At 39.6% G+C, this 17398-nt stretch overlaps 1 protein-coding gene across 1 annotated transcript in view; it reads right to left on the bottom strand.

The window, feature by feature from the left end:
- BMPR1B (bone morphogenetic protein receptor type 1B) overlaps window positions 1-17398 on the bottom strand; it is a 224090-nt gene that overhangs the window by 168081 nt on the left and 38611 nt on the right. The window contains exon 2 of the mRNA XM_047799043.1: window positions 903-997. The gene's annotated coding sequence lies outside the window, so the exon portion shown is untranslated. The remainder of the gene's footprint in view (window positions 1-902; window positions 998-17398) is intronic.

Raw genomic sequence — 17398 nt, forward strand, 5'->3', positions numbered from 1 at the left:
AAGAGATGTTAATTTAGTGTCTTTAGTACAGGATCGCATTTTGCGAGGAACCAACCCAGCAAGTCACTTGGACAAGCAGAGACACCCTCCTAAATGCTGGGTCCTTTTGCACCTCGGATTAAGACGACGATTCCTACTTTTCAGCACTCCTGCTTCTATTCCCGGAAGCGGTCTTCACTTCACTTTCCTGCACTGCCAAATGCACACTGGCCTAAGAGGGAGGGAGGCGGGGAGGGGAAGGACTGGGAGTTTGGGGCTAGCAGAGGCAAACTATCATATGAAGGAGGGGTAAACCACAAGGTCCTGCTGTACAGCAGAGGGAACGGGATTCAAAGTCCGCGGCAGACCGTAGTCGAAAAGAAGATACATGTGTAACTGGGTCACGCTGCTGTACAGCAGACATACTACTGTAAAACAACGACACTTATTTTTTAAAACGGACGTTGACTTTTACTGAGAACCTATGTCGCTTGCATTCACCGCCTGCACATTTTGACGTCCACACCGTCTTTCCACATTCATCTGAACGTCTCCCCTATTCCATTTCCGGACCACTCTCCATGACAAAATTACCCATATTCATGTTTTAAGACCACCATGAAGGCACACAAGAAGTCACCCATCAAAAGACTTCACGTCTGACAGAATGAAAGCATCAAAAATCTGATAGGACAAAACATGACACGAGTGCTCAAGAGCCCTTCCCACGTCACTGAAGGCACACAGCATTCCGAAGAGCAGAACACGAAACTCCACTGCCACCAAGAACACTCCCACCCAGCGGGCAGTCCCTCCTGATCAGCTTGAACGTGCCACCCAGTCCTCTGCTTACCGATGGAGAGCAGCCAACAGGGAGATGGAGTTTACGAGGAAAAGCGAGAGTGAACTGGCTGATGACTTACCTTCTGGTGTATGGCAGGCTTGCTCCTTTAACTTTTTGTTTCCTCTCTTGTCATAGCTCAGGGACAACTGGCTGTGATTCAGCAGAAGTTGGAGCCTGACAATTAAAAAGAATTGTTTAAGAAAGCAAGCAATTGGCAATTAAAGTCCCCTCCACGGCAGTCTTTCTTCCCTTGCCCTCTGTGTGCGTGTTGCTCTCTCTACCAGGCAGCTACGTCGTGGTCTATAAATATTGACCCTGACACTTGCTCAGTGCTTTACTTGCTCATGGCACAGGTCTGTGTTACTGAACACCGCGGTAACACGCCGGCAAAGTTCTCAGCTGCTCAGACAAAGCTGTGGATTGGCTCACTACCCAGCAACCCTGTGCCTGCCTGGAAATACCATTTTGCTGCCAGCTTTACAGATGCTACGGGCCTTTCCTGAGGCCCAAATCAGGCACAGAAGGGCAATTATGAGGTTTGAAGAAATACAGTTTTCCTCAAGCAGGTGGAGAAAAGAGGGGCTGGGAGGAGGGGAGGCCAAGAAAGGAAATACTGCCTTTGTTTTGGTTAAACATAATTTCAAACCTTTTGCAAAAGCTTTATGAAAGTGAACTACGACATATTATGAGAGATCATAAAATGTAGGAAAGCAGTTTTGTAATTGTTTTCAATATTGCTTCTCATTGAACAAGGCTGCAGTGACTGAGTAACTGGTCATGAAGAAATGCTTCGACATAAATAAATTCATGGCCAGAATGACAGAAGTGCACTGGAAAGGAAAATATTAATCAGATCAAATTATGTATGTGGTGAAAGCAGCTAAAATATAATCTGGAAATTATATAAATCAACATATTATATTAAATCTAGGTTTTCAATCATAACAATCTGTATTATTTTACCTTTACTTTTTTAAAAAATTAAGGATAAAATCTAAGCCATGACTATACAGTTTTGTAGGTGATATAGACAAGGTCAGCATTATCTACAGATACCATGTATAATGCCCACAGTATGCATGATTAGAACATAAATCAAGTCTTTTTTTTTATTGTTGGCAAGAATAATCATATGCTTGTTTTATTGAAATGTCCTCTCCAGAGTAAATCAAGAATAAAGGAAACTTAAGAAACAATCAGGTCTCCTACTCATTTAAGAGATGAGAAAATGACCCCCTGGCCAGATAATTTACCCACAATCACATGGGAAGTTGCAGCAGAGCCAAAGCCAGAAGTCCTTGCCTATTGCTTACAATGCTGTGCTCTATTACAAGAATGGTTCTCAAGCTCATTTTTAGGGTCAAAATTTGATTTTCATACGACATGTTACTGAAAGCCTTATCAGTAAGGGCAATAGTACAGCCAGAAAAATGACCATAAAGCCAAAAATAGCTTTTAACAGTTTAATAGATTCCCCCCCCCCCAAAAAAAAGTTATGTAGGAGAACTTTCTAACAGTTGAAATCTATCTACCTTTCCTTGATTCATTCCACAATCAATATTTGCCCAATAAATTAACTTAATGCCAGAAGAAGTACACAGATGCAGAGGAGCCAAAGATGAAACACAGTTCCTACTCAAAAGTTCCTGAAGTCCAATTGCATAGGAAAAAAAAGCTAAGGACAACACAACGTGTTAGTACGGTGATATAAACTAGGAGGGCCACAAAGGGGGTCTGGAGCCCGATCACAGGAGCCAGTATGAAGTGGGGGGCATAGACCATTCCTCAATCAAGGCTTTCTGTATCTTAAAGAGTTGACAGCAGTGAGGTAAAGGAAAAGGATAACATAATAAACACAAGGAGGCAGGGAAAAGCATCACAGAGAACTTCCAAGTTCTTTCTTGCTGGTACGCAGAATGTGAAGCAGGAAATAGTTTTTTAAAAATTTTTTTAAAGGAATAGAAGGAGAAAGGTGATGAAGGGTTTCATGTATGTGGTTAAAAAATTTGAGATTTATACAGTAGGCTAGGAGCCTTCAACTATTTTTATTCACAGACTCTAAAAAGAATTTTGAAAAAATACATAACCACTCACACATTACCAAGTTAACATCTAAAATTTTTCACCTGTGGTAAAATACGTACTTAAAATAACTTAATTTCCACCCTACTGGAAATATTGACATTTTAAAATAAAATTTATAGCAACTAGTTTAAGAATGCTCAATAGACTAAATCTGAGGTATTAAAATCATTATCCATTTTAAAAAGTATATGAATAGACTCTCCTTTCAACAGCTGAAAATTTTACATTACTATTTTCTCAGCCTCATTTCCATCTCATTTCCTCACTGAATTCTTACGTATTTTTGTAATTAAAAGTCTTCCATTTTTCACTCTATCATACTTCTCTACAATAAAAATTTAAGGCACTAATTAACATTTTTTAATTCTTAAGTTTTCTATGACCCCAGGACAACGCACTATCATATGATTTGGGATGGATGAGGATGTGACTTTCTTTTGTAAAGTAAGAGAAAGACTTGTGACTAAAGCACTGCTCTTTGTTAATGTTAATTAAAGAGTTTAATCCAGAAGTTAAGAATCTGGATACTGACTCCATTAAAACTATCCACTCAATTGCAAAGTGAGAGAAGGCTAGCTACGTGTGATTCCAACTATATGACATTTGGACAAAACTACAGAGACAGTACAAAGATCAGTGGTTGCCAGGGGTTTGGGTGGGAAGGGAGGATAAGTAAGGGTAGCACAGGAAATTTCAGGGCAGTGAAGCTATGCTGTTGTTGCTGTTGATACTCTAATGGTAAATACATAATATTACACATCTGGCAAAACCCATAAAACTCTACAACGAAAAGACATGGCCTTAATGAAAATGATGGACTTTAAGTCTCTTCTCTTGTCTTCCTGAAGTATGTGGCCTAAGAGGAATATTATTTTTTATTGAGTGATTATTGCCTAACAGAGGCTTTAAAAGTATTATCTCTAAACACTCAAAATAACCCTGACAGATGGGTATGCTTTCACTTTTTTCAGGAGAAAGAGGAAGAGGCTTGAAGTTATTAAGCGGCTTGTCTGAAGTCTTATAACTAATAAACAGTAGATCTAGGATTCAAGCCAAAATCTGTCCTACTAGACTAAAGTACCACATACTGCCTTCTATCAGCTACTTAAATAAAAGGTAGAAGCAGCCCAGGCCAGGCAAGAAAATGGACTAAGCAGTGCCCTCACCAAGTCAGAAAGAAACATAAGAGTCTTATCCCACATTTTTCTGGAGGAACTACCAGAATTTTAATATTGAGATTTAAAGGGTAGCAAGAAGAAATTAATCAGTGGAAATCAGTGGACAAAATGAAAATAATTAATATGCCCTATAAATAATAACTTATAGGGTTTGGCCTTTGCTTTGACTGAAGGGTTATAATGCATAAAGAGTGAAAGGTGTTTAGACAATATTGACAAAAAAAAATCAGTTCTTCCAAAATTTATCTAAAGATTCAATGCAATTCCAACCAAAATTTCAGCAAATTGTTTTCTGGACATTAATGAATCTGTATTAAAGTTTACATGGAGAGGCAAAAGACCCAGAATAGACAATACAACATTGAAGACAAAGTTGGAATACTGACACTACTTGACATCAAGACTTGCTATAAAGCTGTAGTAATCAGGACAGTGTGGTATCAGAGAAAGAACAGACAAATAAATCGAGAGCCCAGAAATAGACTCCCATAAATAGAGTCCACTAATCTTTGACAACATCATGAAGCCAAGACAGTATTTCCAAAAAACTATGCTCCAAATGAACCCATCTACAAAACAGAAACAGACTCCCAGACATAGAGAAGAAACTTGAGGTTGCCAGTAGCAGCAGCGGGGGAAGAGAAGGGAATGGGATGCACAGGAAGTCTGGAGTGGGCAGATGCAAACTATTACATTTGGAATGGATAAGCAATGAGCTCCGACTGCACAGCACAGGAAACTATCTCCAGTCTCGTGGGATAGACCATGGTAGAAGATAATACAAGGAAAAGAATGTATATATATATATATATGTATGATTTGGTCACTATGCTGTATAGCAGAAATTGACACAACACTGTAAATTGACTATATTAAAAAAAATTTTTTAACATTCCAAAAAAAAAAAAAAGTGGTGCCAGAACTGGACATCCATAAGCAAAAAAAAAAAAGCAATCTGTACACAGACCTTAACATTCTTCACAAAAGTTAACTAAAATTAGATCACAGGTGTGCATGCAAAATGCACAACTATAAACTCCCAGAAGATAACGCAGGAGAAAACCCATATAACCTTGGATATAGTGATGACTTTTTAGATACAACACCAAAAGCATGACCCATGAAAGACGTAACTGATAAGCCACACTTCATTAAAATTAATAACCTCTACTCTGAGAAAGATAGTATCAAGAGAGTGAGAATACAAGCCACAGACAGGGAGAAAATATTTGCAGAAAACAGCTAATGAAGGACTGTTACAATATACAAAGAACTCTTAAAATAAAAGAACCCAATTGAAAAAATGGGCCAAAGACCTTAGACCCCTCACCAGAGAGGATAAACAGAATAGCAAATAAGCAAATGGAAAATGCTCCAACTCAGGTCATCAAGGAAAAGCAAATTAAAACCATGATATGCCATTCCATTTTACATCTATCAAAATGACCAAAATCTTAACACTGACAACACCAAATACTGCCAAGGACGTGAAAGAGGATCTCTGACCTTTGTTGCTGGTGGGAATCCAAAATGATCCAGCCACTCTCGAAGACAGATTTGTGGTTTCCCACAAAACTAAACATACTCTTACCACGTGATCCAGCAATTGTACCCATCACTTACCCAAAGGAGTTGAAAACTTACATCTACACAAAACACAGATTGTAATAGAAGCTTACAGACTGCAATAGAAGCTTTGGTTGTAATAAAGCAACCAAAAGGTACTTCAGCAGATGAATGGATAAATAAACTGTGGTACATGTAGACAATGGAACATTATATAGCACTTAAACATTGGCTATCAAGCCATGAAAAGACATGAATGAAACTTAAACGCATATTATTAAGTGAAAGAAGCCAACCTAAAAAGGCTATATACTGAATGATAACAACTATATGACATTCTGGATAAGATAAAACTATAAAGACAGTAAAAACATCAGGAGTTATGGGTAGAAAGATGACAAGGTGGAACACAGAGGATTCTCAGGGCAATGAAAATATTCTATGACGTTATAATAATGGAAACGTGTTCCTATACATTTGCCCAAATCCACAGAATGCACAACACTAAGAGTGAACTGTCATCTATGACCACTGAGTGACTATGCTGTGTCTAGGCAGGCTCAATTATAACAAATGTACCACTGTGGTGGGTAAGGCTGTCGATGGAGGGGTATATACATGTGTGGGGACAGGGCACATAACCAGAAATTTCCGTACTTTCAATTTTGCTGTAAACCTTAAACTGCTCTTTAAAAACAAAAACAAAAAACAGAGTCTTTTTTTAAGAAGTCAAAGGTGGCTCCTGTCTTTGGTAGCTGGGTTTTCCCCAACACAGAGGTTACAGAAAGAGCGAACAACTTTGAAACCAGAAACTGGGAAGAAAAGATGGAATTACTTTTAGGTGCGATAAACTTGAGGGTATCTGTGTTACAGACAAGTGAGTATGGTCACTAGGCACTGAGGCGTACTGATCTATAACACAGGAGTGATGAGGTCTACATTAATTCAGTAGCCCTCCATCACGACTTGCTGCTCCAAATCTTGTCATCGGATAGTTTATTCTCTACACAGAAATCAAAGTGGTCATTTACAAAGATCACTCAGATCCTACTCATCTTCTACTGCCCTGCTTCCCCATGTTACTCAGAGCAAGAGCCAAGAGCCTTAGATTCATCTACAAATCCTTATTCCATCTGCCCCCTCATTATGTCTCTGACAGCAACCACAGGGCCGCTCATCTTCTTACCTCCAGCCTCCTTGTTCTCCCAGTATTCTTTAAGTATGTCTGACAAGTTTACCTTAGTGTCCTTCTATTTGCTCTCCCTGCTCTGGGATGCTCTTCTTGCAGAGAGTTTCATGGCTTGGACTCTGCTTCAGCTCCTTCCAGTCACTCTTCCAAGGCCCCCTTTCGGGGAAGCCTACCACTACCGTACGATTTAAAATGGCACATTTATTATTTGACTATTTTTTGCTTGTCTCTTTCCAACAGGAGGTAAGTTCAATGACAGCTTAGATTTCAAGGGCCTAAACTGAGCCTGGCACACGATAAATGCACAATAAATGTGTCACGTAAATAGCAAATAGAGGTCCGTGATCCATGTCCCAACGCCAGGTGGCTCCTGAACTCACAAGGTCTCTCAGGAATGAGAAATAAGCCCAAACCAACATTTAAAAGATGGGTCAATGGAGTTCCCGTCGTGGCGCAGTGGTTAAAGAATCTGACTAGGAACCATGAGGTTGCGGGTTCAGTCCCTGCCCTTGCTCAGTGGGTTAACGATCCGGCGTTGCCGTGAGCTGTGGTGTAGGTTGCAGACGCGGCTCGGATCCCGCGTTGCTGTGGCTCTGGCGTAGGCCGGTGGCTACAGCTCCGATTTGACCCCTTGCCTGGGAACCTCCACATGCCGCGGAAGCGGCCCAAAGAAATAGCAAAAAGACAAAAAAAAAATAAAATAAAATAAAATAAATAAAAGATGGGTCAAGGAAGATAAGCCCACAAAGACTGTAAAACCCATGAATGTAAGTAGGAAGAGAATGAGAAAATGAGAACGGATGGAGCACTCACGAGGGAGTGGTCAGCAATGCCAAATGCCACGGAAACATCCAATGTGAAAGCGACTAAAAAGAGCCCATCATACACAACATGCAGAGGCACTATGATACTAAACATCTCTGAATTACACACTGTACAAGAGTATACTTTATGCCATGAATTATGTTTCAGCAAGGCAGGAATTTAAAAAGAAACAAATACAGCACTAGTGGCTGAGTTATTCCCATTGGAGGAGGAAGCAAAGTGAGACCTGGGATAAGATCGCTCTTTCAAAAAGTATGGCCATGAGGAAAAGAAAAACAGAGCGAGGGATGGTTTAAAACCACTAACAATAACTCATCACAGGACAGAGGTTAAGTGAGCATTCTGAAGTCAAGCCAAATTGAGTTTTCATCTTTGTCAAGTTACTTTGAAAGTTGTATGACTTTGGTTTCTTCATCAATAAAATGAGTGTAATATTAGTACAGCACTGGGTATCAGTATTTCATTTCTTCTTATTGTGGAATAATACTTCATTGTATAAGACAGGCCTTTTATTTATCCATTCATTAGCTGATGGATATTTGGGTTGTTTCCACTTTTGAGCTATAATGAATAATGCTGCTACGAACTTTGTGGTACAAGTTTTGGGGTGAACATGTTTTCATTCTTCTTGGGTAAACAGCAGGAGCAAAACTGCTAAGTAACATGGTAATTTTATGTTTAACATCATAAAGAACCGTCAAGCTTTTCCAAAGTGGCTATACCATTTAAATTCCCGCTAGCAATGTATGAGGGTTTCAATTTCTCAACATCCTTACAAATACCTATAATCATGTCTTTTTTATTACAGCAATACTTGTAAATATAAAGTGGAATCTCATTGTGGTTTTAATTTCCATTTCCCTAATGACTTATAATGTTGAGGATCTTTTCATGTGCTTATTGGCCTTTTGGCCATTTACTCTTTCTAGTAAATACAATTTAAGAGAATTCTAGGACCAAATAAAACTTAAAACATTTTCAAATTACACATGACATATTTACAGCCACTCGCGTGTTAGCTAAAGAAATGAAAAAACTAAACAAATGAAAGATTAAGGACTAGAAATACTTATTATTATACTGTTTCAGTCTATAACTTAATTCCTATGCGGTTTTAATAGAATTTTTAGTAAAGGAAATCTGGAGTTCCCATCATGGCTCAGTGGTTAGTGAACCCAACTAGCATCCATGAGGATGTGGGTTCGATCCCTGGCCTTACTCACTGGGTTAAGGATCCAGCATTGCCATGAGCTATGGTGTAGGTTGCAGACACAGCTTATTTCTGGCATGGCTGTGGCTCTGGCATAGGCTGGAAACCACCAGCTCTGATTGACCCCTAGCCTGGGAACCTCCCATATGCTGTGGATGCGGCCCTAAAAAGACAAAAAGACCAAAAAAAAAATTGTGACAACAAAATGTGCTAATCCTCTGTTCAGTATTACGATAAATACCTATACTAGTATTTTCTAGTTTGGTAATAATAAAATATTCTACTAGATCAGTATTAAGAAACTCGAATTCTGGAGTTCCCATCGGGGCTCAGTGGTTAACGAACCTGACTATCATCCATGAGGTCCAGGTTTGATCCCTGGCCTCGCTCAGTGGGTTAAGGATCCAGCCTTGCCATGAAGGTTGCAGACGTGGCTTGGATCCCGCGTTGCAGTGGCTCTGGTGTAGGCCAGTGGCTGCAGCTCTTATTGGACCCCTAGCTTGGGAACCTCCATATGCCGTGGGTGTGGTCCTCAAGAGACAAAAAAGAAACTCAAATTAGAATCCAGTTATATTAATGCTTTAATGCTTCCTTAAAGTTAAAGGTGAAGAAAAAGCAAAAAATTAAGAAATGAATGATCTTAAAACATGTTTTGACCAACTCAATCAGATATGAATACTGCAAGTCTATCCAACACCTTAAGGAATGAGACACTCCTTAGGGGCAAATGAGTACGAGGAAAATATGCATATCCCAAGCTTGTCATCATTTTTTAAAGCCCCGAGAAAATATGTAACTCTCAGTGTAAATGACTAAGGAGAGAGAAAACGCTCTGCAACGTGTCCGGGGAGAAGCAAACTATGGACTGTCTTCCTCTTGCTTTTGCTTTGTAGGCAGATCCTATACAGACTCACTTACCTTTAAACTCCAAGGCTCTTTGTTCTCCAGTAAAAAATACTTTGGGCTCTCAAGACCCCACAGGAAAATAATACCATCTACTAACCTTTACTGCTGCCAGCTTATTTTAAGGACTTACCGATTATTGGTTTGACTGCACAGTTAATAAACTGGTCATCTGTTCTTTTCGACCAGAACAAAGTTGCATATAAATGACAAAGAAGAAAGAGACCAAACAGGAAAATGACAGCAAAGCATGTCCTTTATAACTTTTGACATTTCACCAACTAATGCCAAACTAAACTTAAATATTTTATCATTTATAAATAGAAATTATTCTGAAATTCATAGTGTATTGAACATACATGCCTGTAATCAATAATAAAGCTCAATTACATTTAACAAAATGAGGTGATAATACAGAGCGAAAAGCTTCAAGATATCAAGTTGTTCTTATATTATGCTAACTGGACTCATAATAAAACTATACAAATGTCTCTTCAAGCTTATTAATAATAGCTGAGTTCCCAGCTACACTTCAGTATTTCCATTTGTTTCTTCTTAAAGGCACACATATTTATAGAGCACCAAGGACAATCTCAAAAACTGTCTGCAGTATAATTTTTTTGCAATATAATTTGCAAGCATTTTCTACTTTTAAAAAAGTACACAGTTCTTGAAATCATCACACATCTTTAATATCTATTTCTTAAATTTATTCACTCATTCAAATTTTTCTTCTACCACTTCAAAATGGAAATTAGATTGTCTAGGTGACAATAAGAACCTTTATGAGAATGTTTAATACCATTAAACTCTGAGTGGTTCTAATACCCAGATGGCAGATGATTGATTATCCCACATTTGAAACAAAGGTTTTTTTGTCACCATAAAGATACAGTTGAACTCTCAATATTTGTTGCTTTTCCAAGAACAATTCATTCGAGGATCTTTTTGTTCATAAAGATAACCATAATTAGCAATGTGACGTTAAATTAATGGGACATTTCTAGAAAAAATTACAGTATATTTTATTGAACAGTGGAACTGACATTCTGAGAAAGGGCTAAATGTCTTCTCCAAGGAAGGAGGAAAGTACAGGTGACTGTGAAATTGTCCCTCAGCTATAAGGAGAGCAGGGAAGACGAGGGAACGCGATAAAACAAGTTAACTCCAAGCATTCCTTAGGCTGGATAAAGGGAAATCACAGCCGCGAAGGATTCGGCAAAAACCAGCCCAAAGGGGGAAGAGAACACCTGTCTACCACATGTAAGCTGATCTCTTTAACAGCTCATTACTCATATGACAGTAGCTCACTAAAATATCACTAATTAAATTCAATAGGCAGTGAAAATAGGAATGTACGTTCGGTTTCATCATTCATAAAAGAAAATAAAAACAACACTGGTTTATTTTACTGCTCCTTGATGAATCTGCTTTGATACGGAAGATGTAAATTTGTAAAGCTGAGAGAGGTAAATGTTCACTGTAATATCACATTTTCTGGATCAAAACCTCTTTCAAAGAAAAAGGAAACAGGAAGAAAATAAAGGAAACCAATTTAAACAAAAAATGAATGAGAAATCCAATTACTCTCCTTTTGTTCACGTATAAAATGTGCTTGTTTCGAATGGCTGTCCTATTTGACAGGGCCTCAAATTTTCTTGAAATATGGTACCAAAGATAACTAAAGAGTAAAGAAGAAAGATTCAAATATTTTAAATCGAATTTTACTTCTGTATTTTGGTGGGTCTGAATACTGTTACATACATTTCCAAGAGGAGATGAACTGAAGCTGCCTGTCTAGCTGCAGGAGGCTTTGGAGGAGGTGAAACGGCACCCAAGATGCCCTTTCAGATGTTTTTTTTCTTCTCCCTCTAATTTGCTTCTTTCTAGTATTTAGCCCACATTGACCAAGATCAGAACTGGAACTGGGCTGACTGTAGGTGAGTGGGCAAAGTAGAAAAGGTAAAGATAAAGAATATCCCTCAAGTTTTCTTTCATGATCCAATAAAGAGATGAAATAACGTTAACAAACACCACGCCAATTCAGTAATCAACCTGCTTACATCTTTGTTTTCTTACAAAGATAATTTGTATGAAACAATTAAACCAAAACCACCCTTTCGTGCGAATATTCGTTTTTGGAAAAGTAAGCATCAATGCCACTCATTCCTGATGCTTAAATCACATCAGTAAAGAATATGAAAGGGTATTTGAGAAGTACAGGGACCTCAAAACATGCCCCGCATTAAGGGATCCAGGTTGATGGGGTATAACCTAACTGTCCAGCTCTTAATGGTATGTGTAAATCTAACAACTCGAACTCAGGACACCACCTCACATTTTTAAAGAAGTCTTCTTTCATATGTTTTCTCATTTGATCTTCAGGACAAGCCGATGAAAAAGTACCCCTACTTTACACAGGAGCAAAGCGAAGTTCAAAGTAGGTAAGGGAACAGTGCCATGTGTCAACGTTTGAAAGAAGTATAGACAGAAACTGAATTCAGGTCTTCTCACATCAAATCCTTGGCCTTTATTACTTGACTTTTTAATAATACCTGCGGGTCCATATCTCAACAGAATTATTCTATGGAAAAAAATAATTCCTATGGAAAAAAATAATTCCTAGGGGACAAACCGAAGTATTCCTGTGTTGAGGTATGTGCATTCTTGTTGATAATGCCAACACACACAAACACACCCCCCCATTACTTGGGTAATGACAGTGCCACTACTCAGTCATCCAAGGTGAACATTTCAGGGTTCCGCTTCTGCTCTCTACTTCTAAATGGTGACTAATGGCTCAGACGTCTCTCTCTGAAGTATCTCTCAAGTTTGTGCCCTCTCCCCTTCCCCGTGTTCCTATCCAAATTCATCTGTCGCTTTTACATACCCTTCAGTGCCGAAAGGTTCACAGCTGAGTCTCCTGTCACCACTCTACCTTCTCCCTCATCCATCTTGGAACTGCTCCTACACTTAACACAATTTCAACACCTACTCTTGCAGGTTTGAACTTCGGGCACAGAACACAGGCCACCCCACCGTCCTGACCCGGCCCTCTCCTCCTGGCTTCGTTTCCTCTCTGCCCACAACACCACTCTCACATTACCTCCTCCTCACACGGCAAACCGTAGGTTCACAGGAAAGGCTGTGCGGAACAGCACATCCACACTTCTGTGCCTCCTCGAAGAACCACCAGACTTCTCTGAATCCTGATTCCCATCGAGTAACATCTAAGCTGAGGCAGAACGAGAGATCCGACTACGTGGGAGTGCAGATTCGAAAATGAAAGGGAGGGAAACATCTTTGGATGCGCCACCACCGGCACTACAACTCCCTGCTCTCTTGGCCCGTTTCCCTCTTAGAGATGTGACAAATTTAATGTTTCCTCCCAAAAGCAGAAGGAAAAGCATGTACCAGCTCCCAGGCCGCCAGCAGGAAAGCAGTGACAACCCTGTGAACTGCAGGATGATGTGGGAGGCCTTAACAACCATTTCTGTCCCAAGTATTCACTCTTCTTTCTCTGTTCTGTCATTTTTTTGGTGACAGAATAGGAGGCAATAAACAATCCCACAATATTACTGAAAATGTTCATTTCAAACGCATGACTCTCCTTTCTAATCTAGCTTTCGGGTACGATCACCTAGTGAGATGGAGATGTAGAAGCAGAATCTGAAAGGGCCATCCAAAGTAGCATTTAAGTACTAAAATTATAACAACAGCACCGTGAAACTACAGGGCTCTACACAGAGATTTTAAATATTTATATACCCAAAGGTTGTTCCATTTTCTTTTGGGCGGAACAACAAAGTTCAACGTATACGGATGAAAGTTATCATTGGATTTACTGGCAATCAGTATCAATTAAAGGCTACATTTTAAAATGCATATCAGGTGTTACTGGAAAATGCATCCATCTGAATAGCAGCTATTGAAAAGAAGTTTATCAAAAAGGGTAAATAATGTATAAAAAGTCCCGAGTGAGTGATGAAAACCTTGAATAGATGACAAGCCACGTATCAATTAGAAGCCAGTGCTCAGACTTATTGGCACCAAGAATGTTTTCTTAATTTCCTAAGTGTGCCTAACATCACACCCCTCCCCCTCCATCGGCCTGAATACCCTTATTGCTTTATTCTATTAAAAACTACTTCAACTTTCTTAGATTCCTGACAAATCCATTTGATACTTTTAATTTAGCAGTTCTAATGCTTCTTTGGAATATTTTATATTTATTTATGCTTTCATTCAACACAACGCTTGCTGAGTACCCATCATGGGCTTGCTGCCACAAGCACAATCCCTGTTCTCAGGGAGGCTGGTGAGCAGGTCACTATCAAACAGTATGACAATGGCCACGACACACACAAGCAGAGCAAAGGAAACCTAACTCTTCCTGGAGACTGAGCTCAGGGAAGGTTTTCTGAAGGAGGAGGTGCTATCCGAGAGTTCTTAAAATAGAAGTTAACCAGAAAGTGTATAAAGATTTCAAATGTGTGGCACTTTGGGTTAATGGTTATGACCCAAGGAACAGCATGGAGTAAGAGTCTCAAGTGGTGGCAAGTAGCCCTGTCTTAATATCACCGACTCAAAGATTTCAATACTGGGGGCCACCACCAACCAATGTCTTCTTTGTTGACATTTTCTCTCATTTCATCTTATGGCTTTATTCTAATTTTTAAAATGTGATCCCATGTTTTGTGTTGGTTTTGGAGAGAAAAAAAAAGGTAACAATTATGTATATAGCCACAATCATTTTTCTATCAACATTTTAATTCATTTGCCCAAAAATATTTATTGAGCAAATGCTATATGACGGGCTTGGCTTTAAATGCTAGGAATATAATGGTGAACCAGACATGCCCTCATGGACTTTACATTCCAGTTGGGGGTAGGGGCTGGAGCCTAGCAAATGAATAGGATAACATCTCATGGTCCCCCTCAAATGGCAATAATACAAATAAAACAGGATAATGGGACAATGAGGGGTGGGGAGGGAGTAGACAGTGTCAGGGGCATTAGGAAAAGCCTTGCCTGAAGCAGAAGCCTTGGAGCTAAACCCTGTGTAATGAGGAGACAGCCATAGAAAGAGTATTCCAGGCAAAACAAAGTGCTAATGCAAAGACCTTGGGGTAAGAACAATCCTGGTATTTAAGTAACCAAAACAAACAAACAAAGGGAGAGAGGGTACACAATGACGCCAAATAATTAGCACTGAAGGAATGGTGTTTTAAGGCAGTTATTCTTAAACTTTGAGGATCAAAGGTAACAATTTTTAAAATCCAGATGCCTAGGCCATATCCCAGCACAGCGGGTAAAGGATCCAGTGTTGCAGCAGCTGGGATGTAGGTTGCAGCTATGGCTCGGATTCAATCCCTGGAAACTTCCAAATGCCATGGATGTGGCCATAAAATATATATATATATATATATATATATTTAGGTACATATATCACGTACAGATGGTATTTCTATTCTTCAAATAAACACCACAATACCTTTTCTTGGACTGCATTTAATAGAGATAAAAGTCTCCGAATGGTAATCAAATGTCTCCTTTTCCAACTCTGAGTGTCTACTTCAATTATTTGTTTTTTAACAGCTAATGATCATCCACAAACTAAGGTACCTAAATTAAAATATAAAAAAAGCAAAAGCGATCAAGTCCTGGTCCTATTTCAGGCAAGCAAGCCAATTTGCTAAAAAACTGACTTGTATCATGTGGTTCTATTTAACTACCTAAAGAAACTTTATTTAAAAAGTCAATCATTCCACAGAAAATAAATTTAGGATATTTCTTAATCTCCCTATCCCTAATAATATTTTATCAAAGTTGCATATATAAACACAGTACTACCATCAATTATTCTTTATGTGAATTTCAAGGCAATAGACAGCTTTTCTACATGGTCCATCAGTCATGGAATTCAGAGTAAAAAGGAATGACAAACTTCTACTCAACCTTCTCCAAGGTCTATCTGATAAAGGCAGCTGAGCCCATCTATCTCAAAACAGCCTTTGCATTTTTTTTTCTGTACTTTTATAAAAACCCACATATTCTCAACTTGTATTAGGTATCTGTTTTCTCTTTTCTGGTAGACAACACCTTAATTAAAATCAGGAGCTATGTTTTTATGCAGTTTTGCATAATCACAGGACAATTCTTTGCGGTGGTTCTACAAACACCTGCTTAATGAGTAATGAAGACTCCCACTGTTGAAGGTACACCACATTCAAGCAGCACAATGCTGGTATAAGCTTCTGCAAACATACATTACCAAGCCCTGCCTACCACGCTCTCCTCCTTGGTACTTTTTTTTTTTCTTCTTCTGTCTGTTGTTGTTGTTGCTATTTCTTGGGCCGCTCCCACGGCATATGGAGGTTCCCAGGCTAGGGGTCGAATCGGAGCTGTAGCCACCGGCCTACGCCAGAGCCACAGCAACGTGGGATCCGAGCCGCGTCTGCAACCTACGCCACAGCTCACGGCAACGCCAGATCCTTAACCCACTGAGCAAGGGCAGGGACCGAACCCGCAACCTCATGGTTCCTAGTCGGATTCGTTAACCACTGCGCCACGACGGGAACTCCCGTCGTGCAATGAGAGGTACTGCCATGCTCCATGCAAGAAGGGTGGCCTGGTAAGACAGAGGATTCGATGATAAAAGACTACAGACTCAAATGAAAAATAAAATGGGCCATAAATTCATTGAATCACTCATTCCTTCAGTAAACAATTTCAAATATCTAATATACGTCAGGTATCTATACCATACAAAACTAAAGACACAACTCTGCCTCCAAATAGCACATAGGCAAAAGCTATAACACACAGTACTAAAAACAGTACAAGAGCTATGCACAGGTGAAAAAAATATAAGTGCCTAATTCACTGGAGAGGAAAGGTGGTCAAGGAACTAAGCCTTAACAGGGTGAGCGGGAATAAGATCAGAAGAAGAGGCAAGGCAGGGGGATCCATTCCAGAAAGAGGCAAAGGCAGAGCTGTGAGAGAGCCTGTCCTCTCTGCAGGAGGTGACAAGCGGGTCTCTGTGGATGGCGCAGAGGCTGCAGAGAAGCATGAGGCAGAAGACAAGGCAACGAGGGAGGAAGGAGCCCACAGCGGAGGGCCTGGTCTTTCTAGCTTTTATTATCTTCCTGGCAATGAGATACCACTGAGCAATTCTCAGAAGCAGGGTGGCAATGATAAAATCTGTAAAACTGTGTGGAAGGTAGGTGGGAAGGGAGGTGAGCAAAAGATATAAAGGCCTAAAAAGAATGTTTTAAAATTATTAATACATTTTGGGGAGTTCCCACTGTGGTGCAACAGGATTGGCAGCAACTCTGCAGAATCAGGATGCAGGTTCCGTCCCCATCCAGCACAGTAGGTTCAAGGGGGTGATGTTGCCTCCACTGCCATGTAGGTCACAATTGTGGGCTTGACTCTGATCCCTGGTCTGGGAACTCCGTAGGCCTTGGGGTGGCCCAAGGAAAGAAAAATAAGTAACATTTGGCTTATATGGAACATGCATAATGGCAAACACATCAACTTAATACAATTACTATGCTAACCAATGAGTTACTAACCTCCTTAGAAAAAAATAATTTTTAGAATTGGGGTAGAAAATG

The sequence above is a fragment of the Phacochoerus africanus genome, chromosome 10, assembly GCF_016906955.1.
Source record: "Phacochoerus africanus isolate WHEZ1 chromosome 10, ROS_Pafr_v1, whole genome shotgun sequence".
NCBI lineage: Eukaryota > Metazoa > Chordata > Mammalia > Artiodactyla > Suidae > Phacochoerus > Phacochoerus africanus.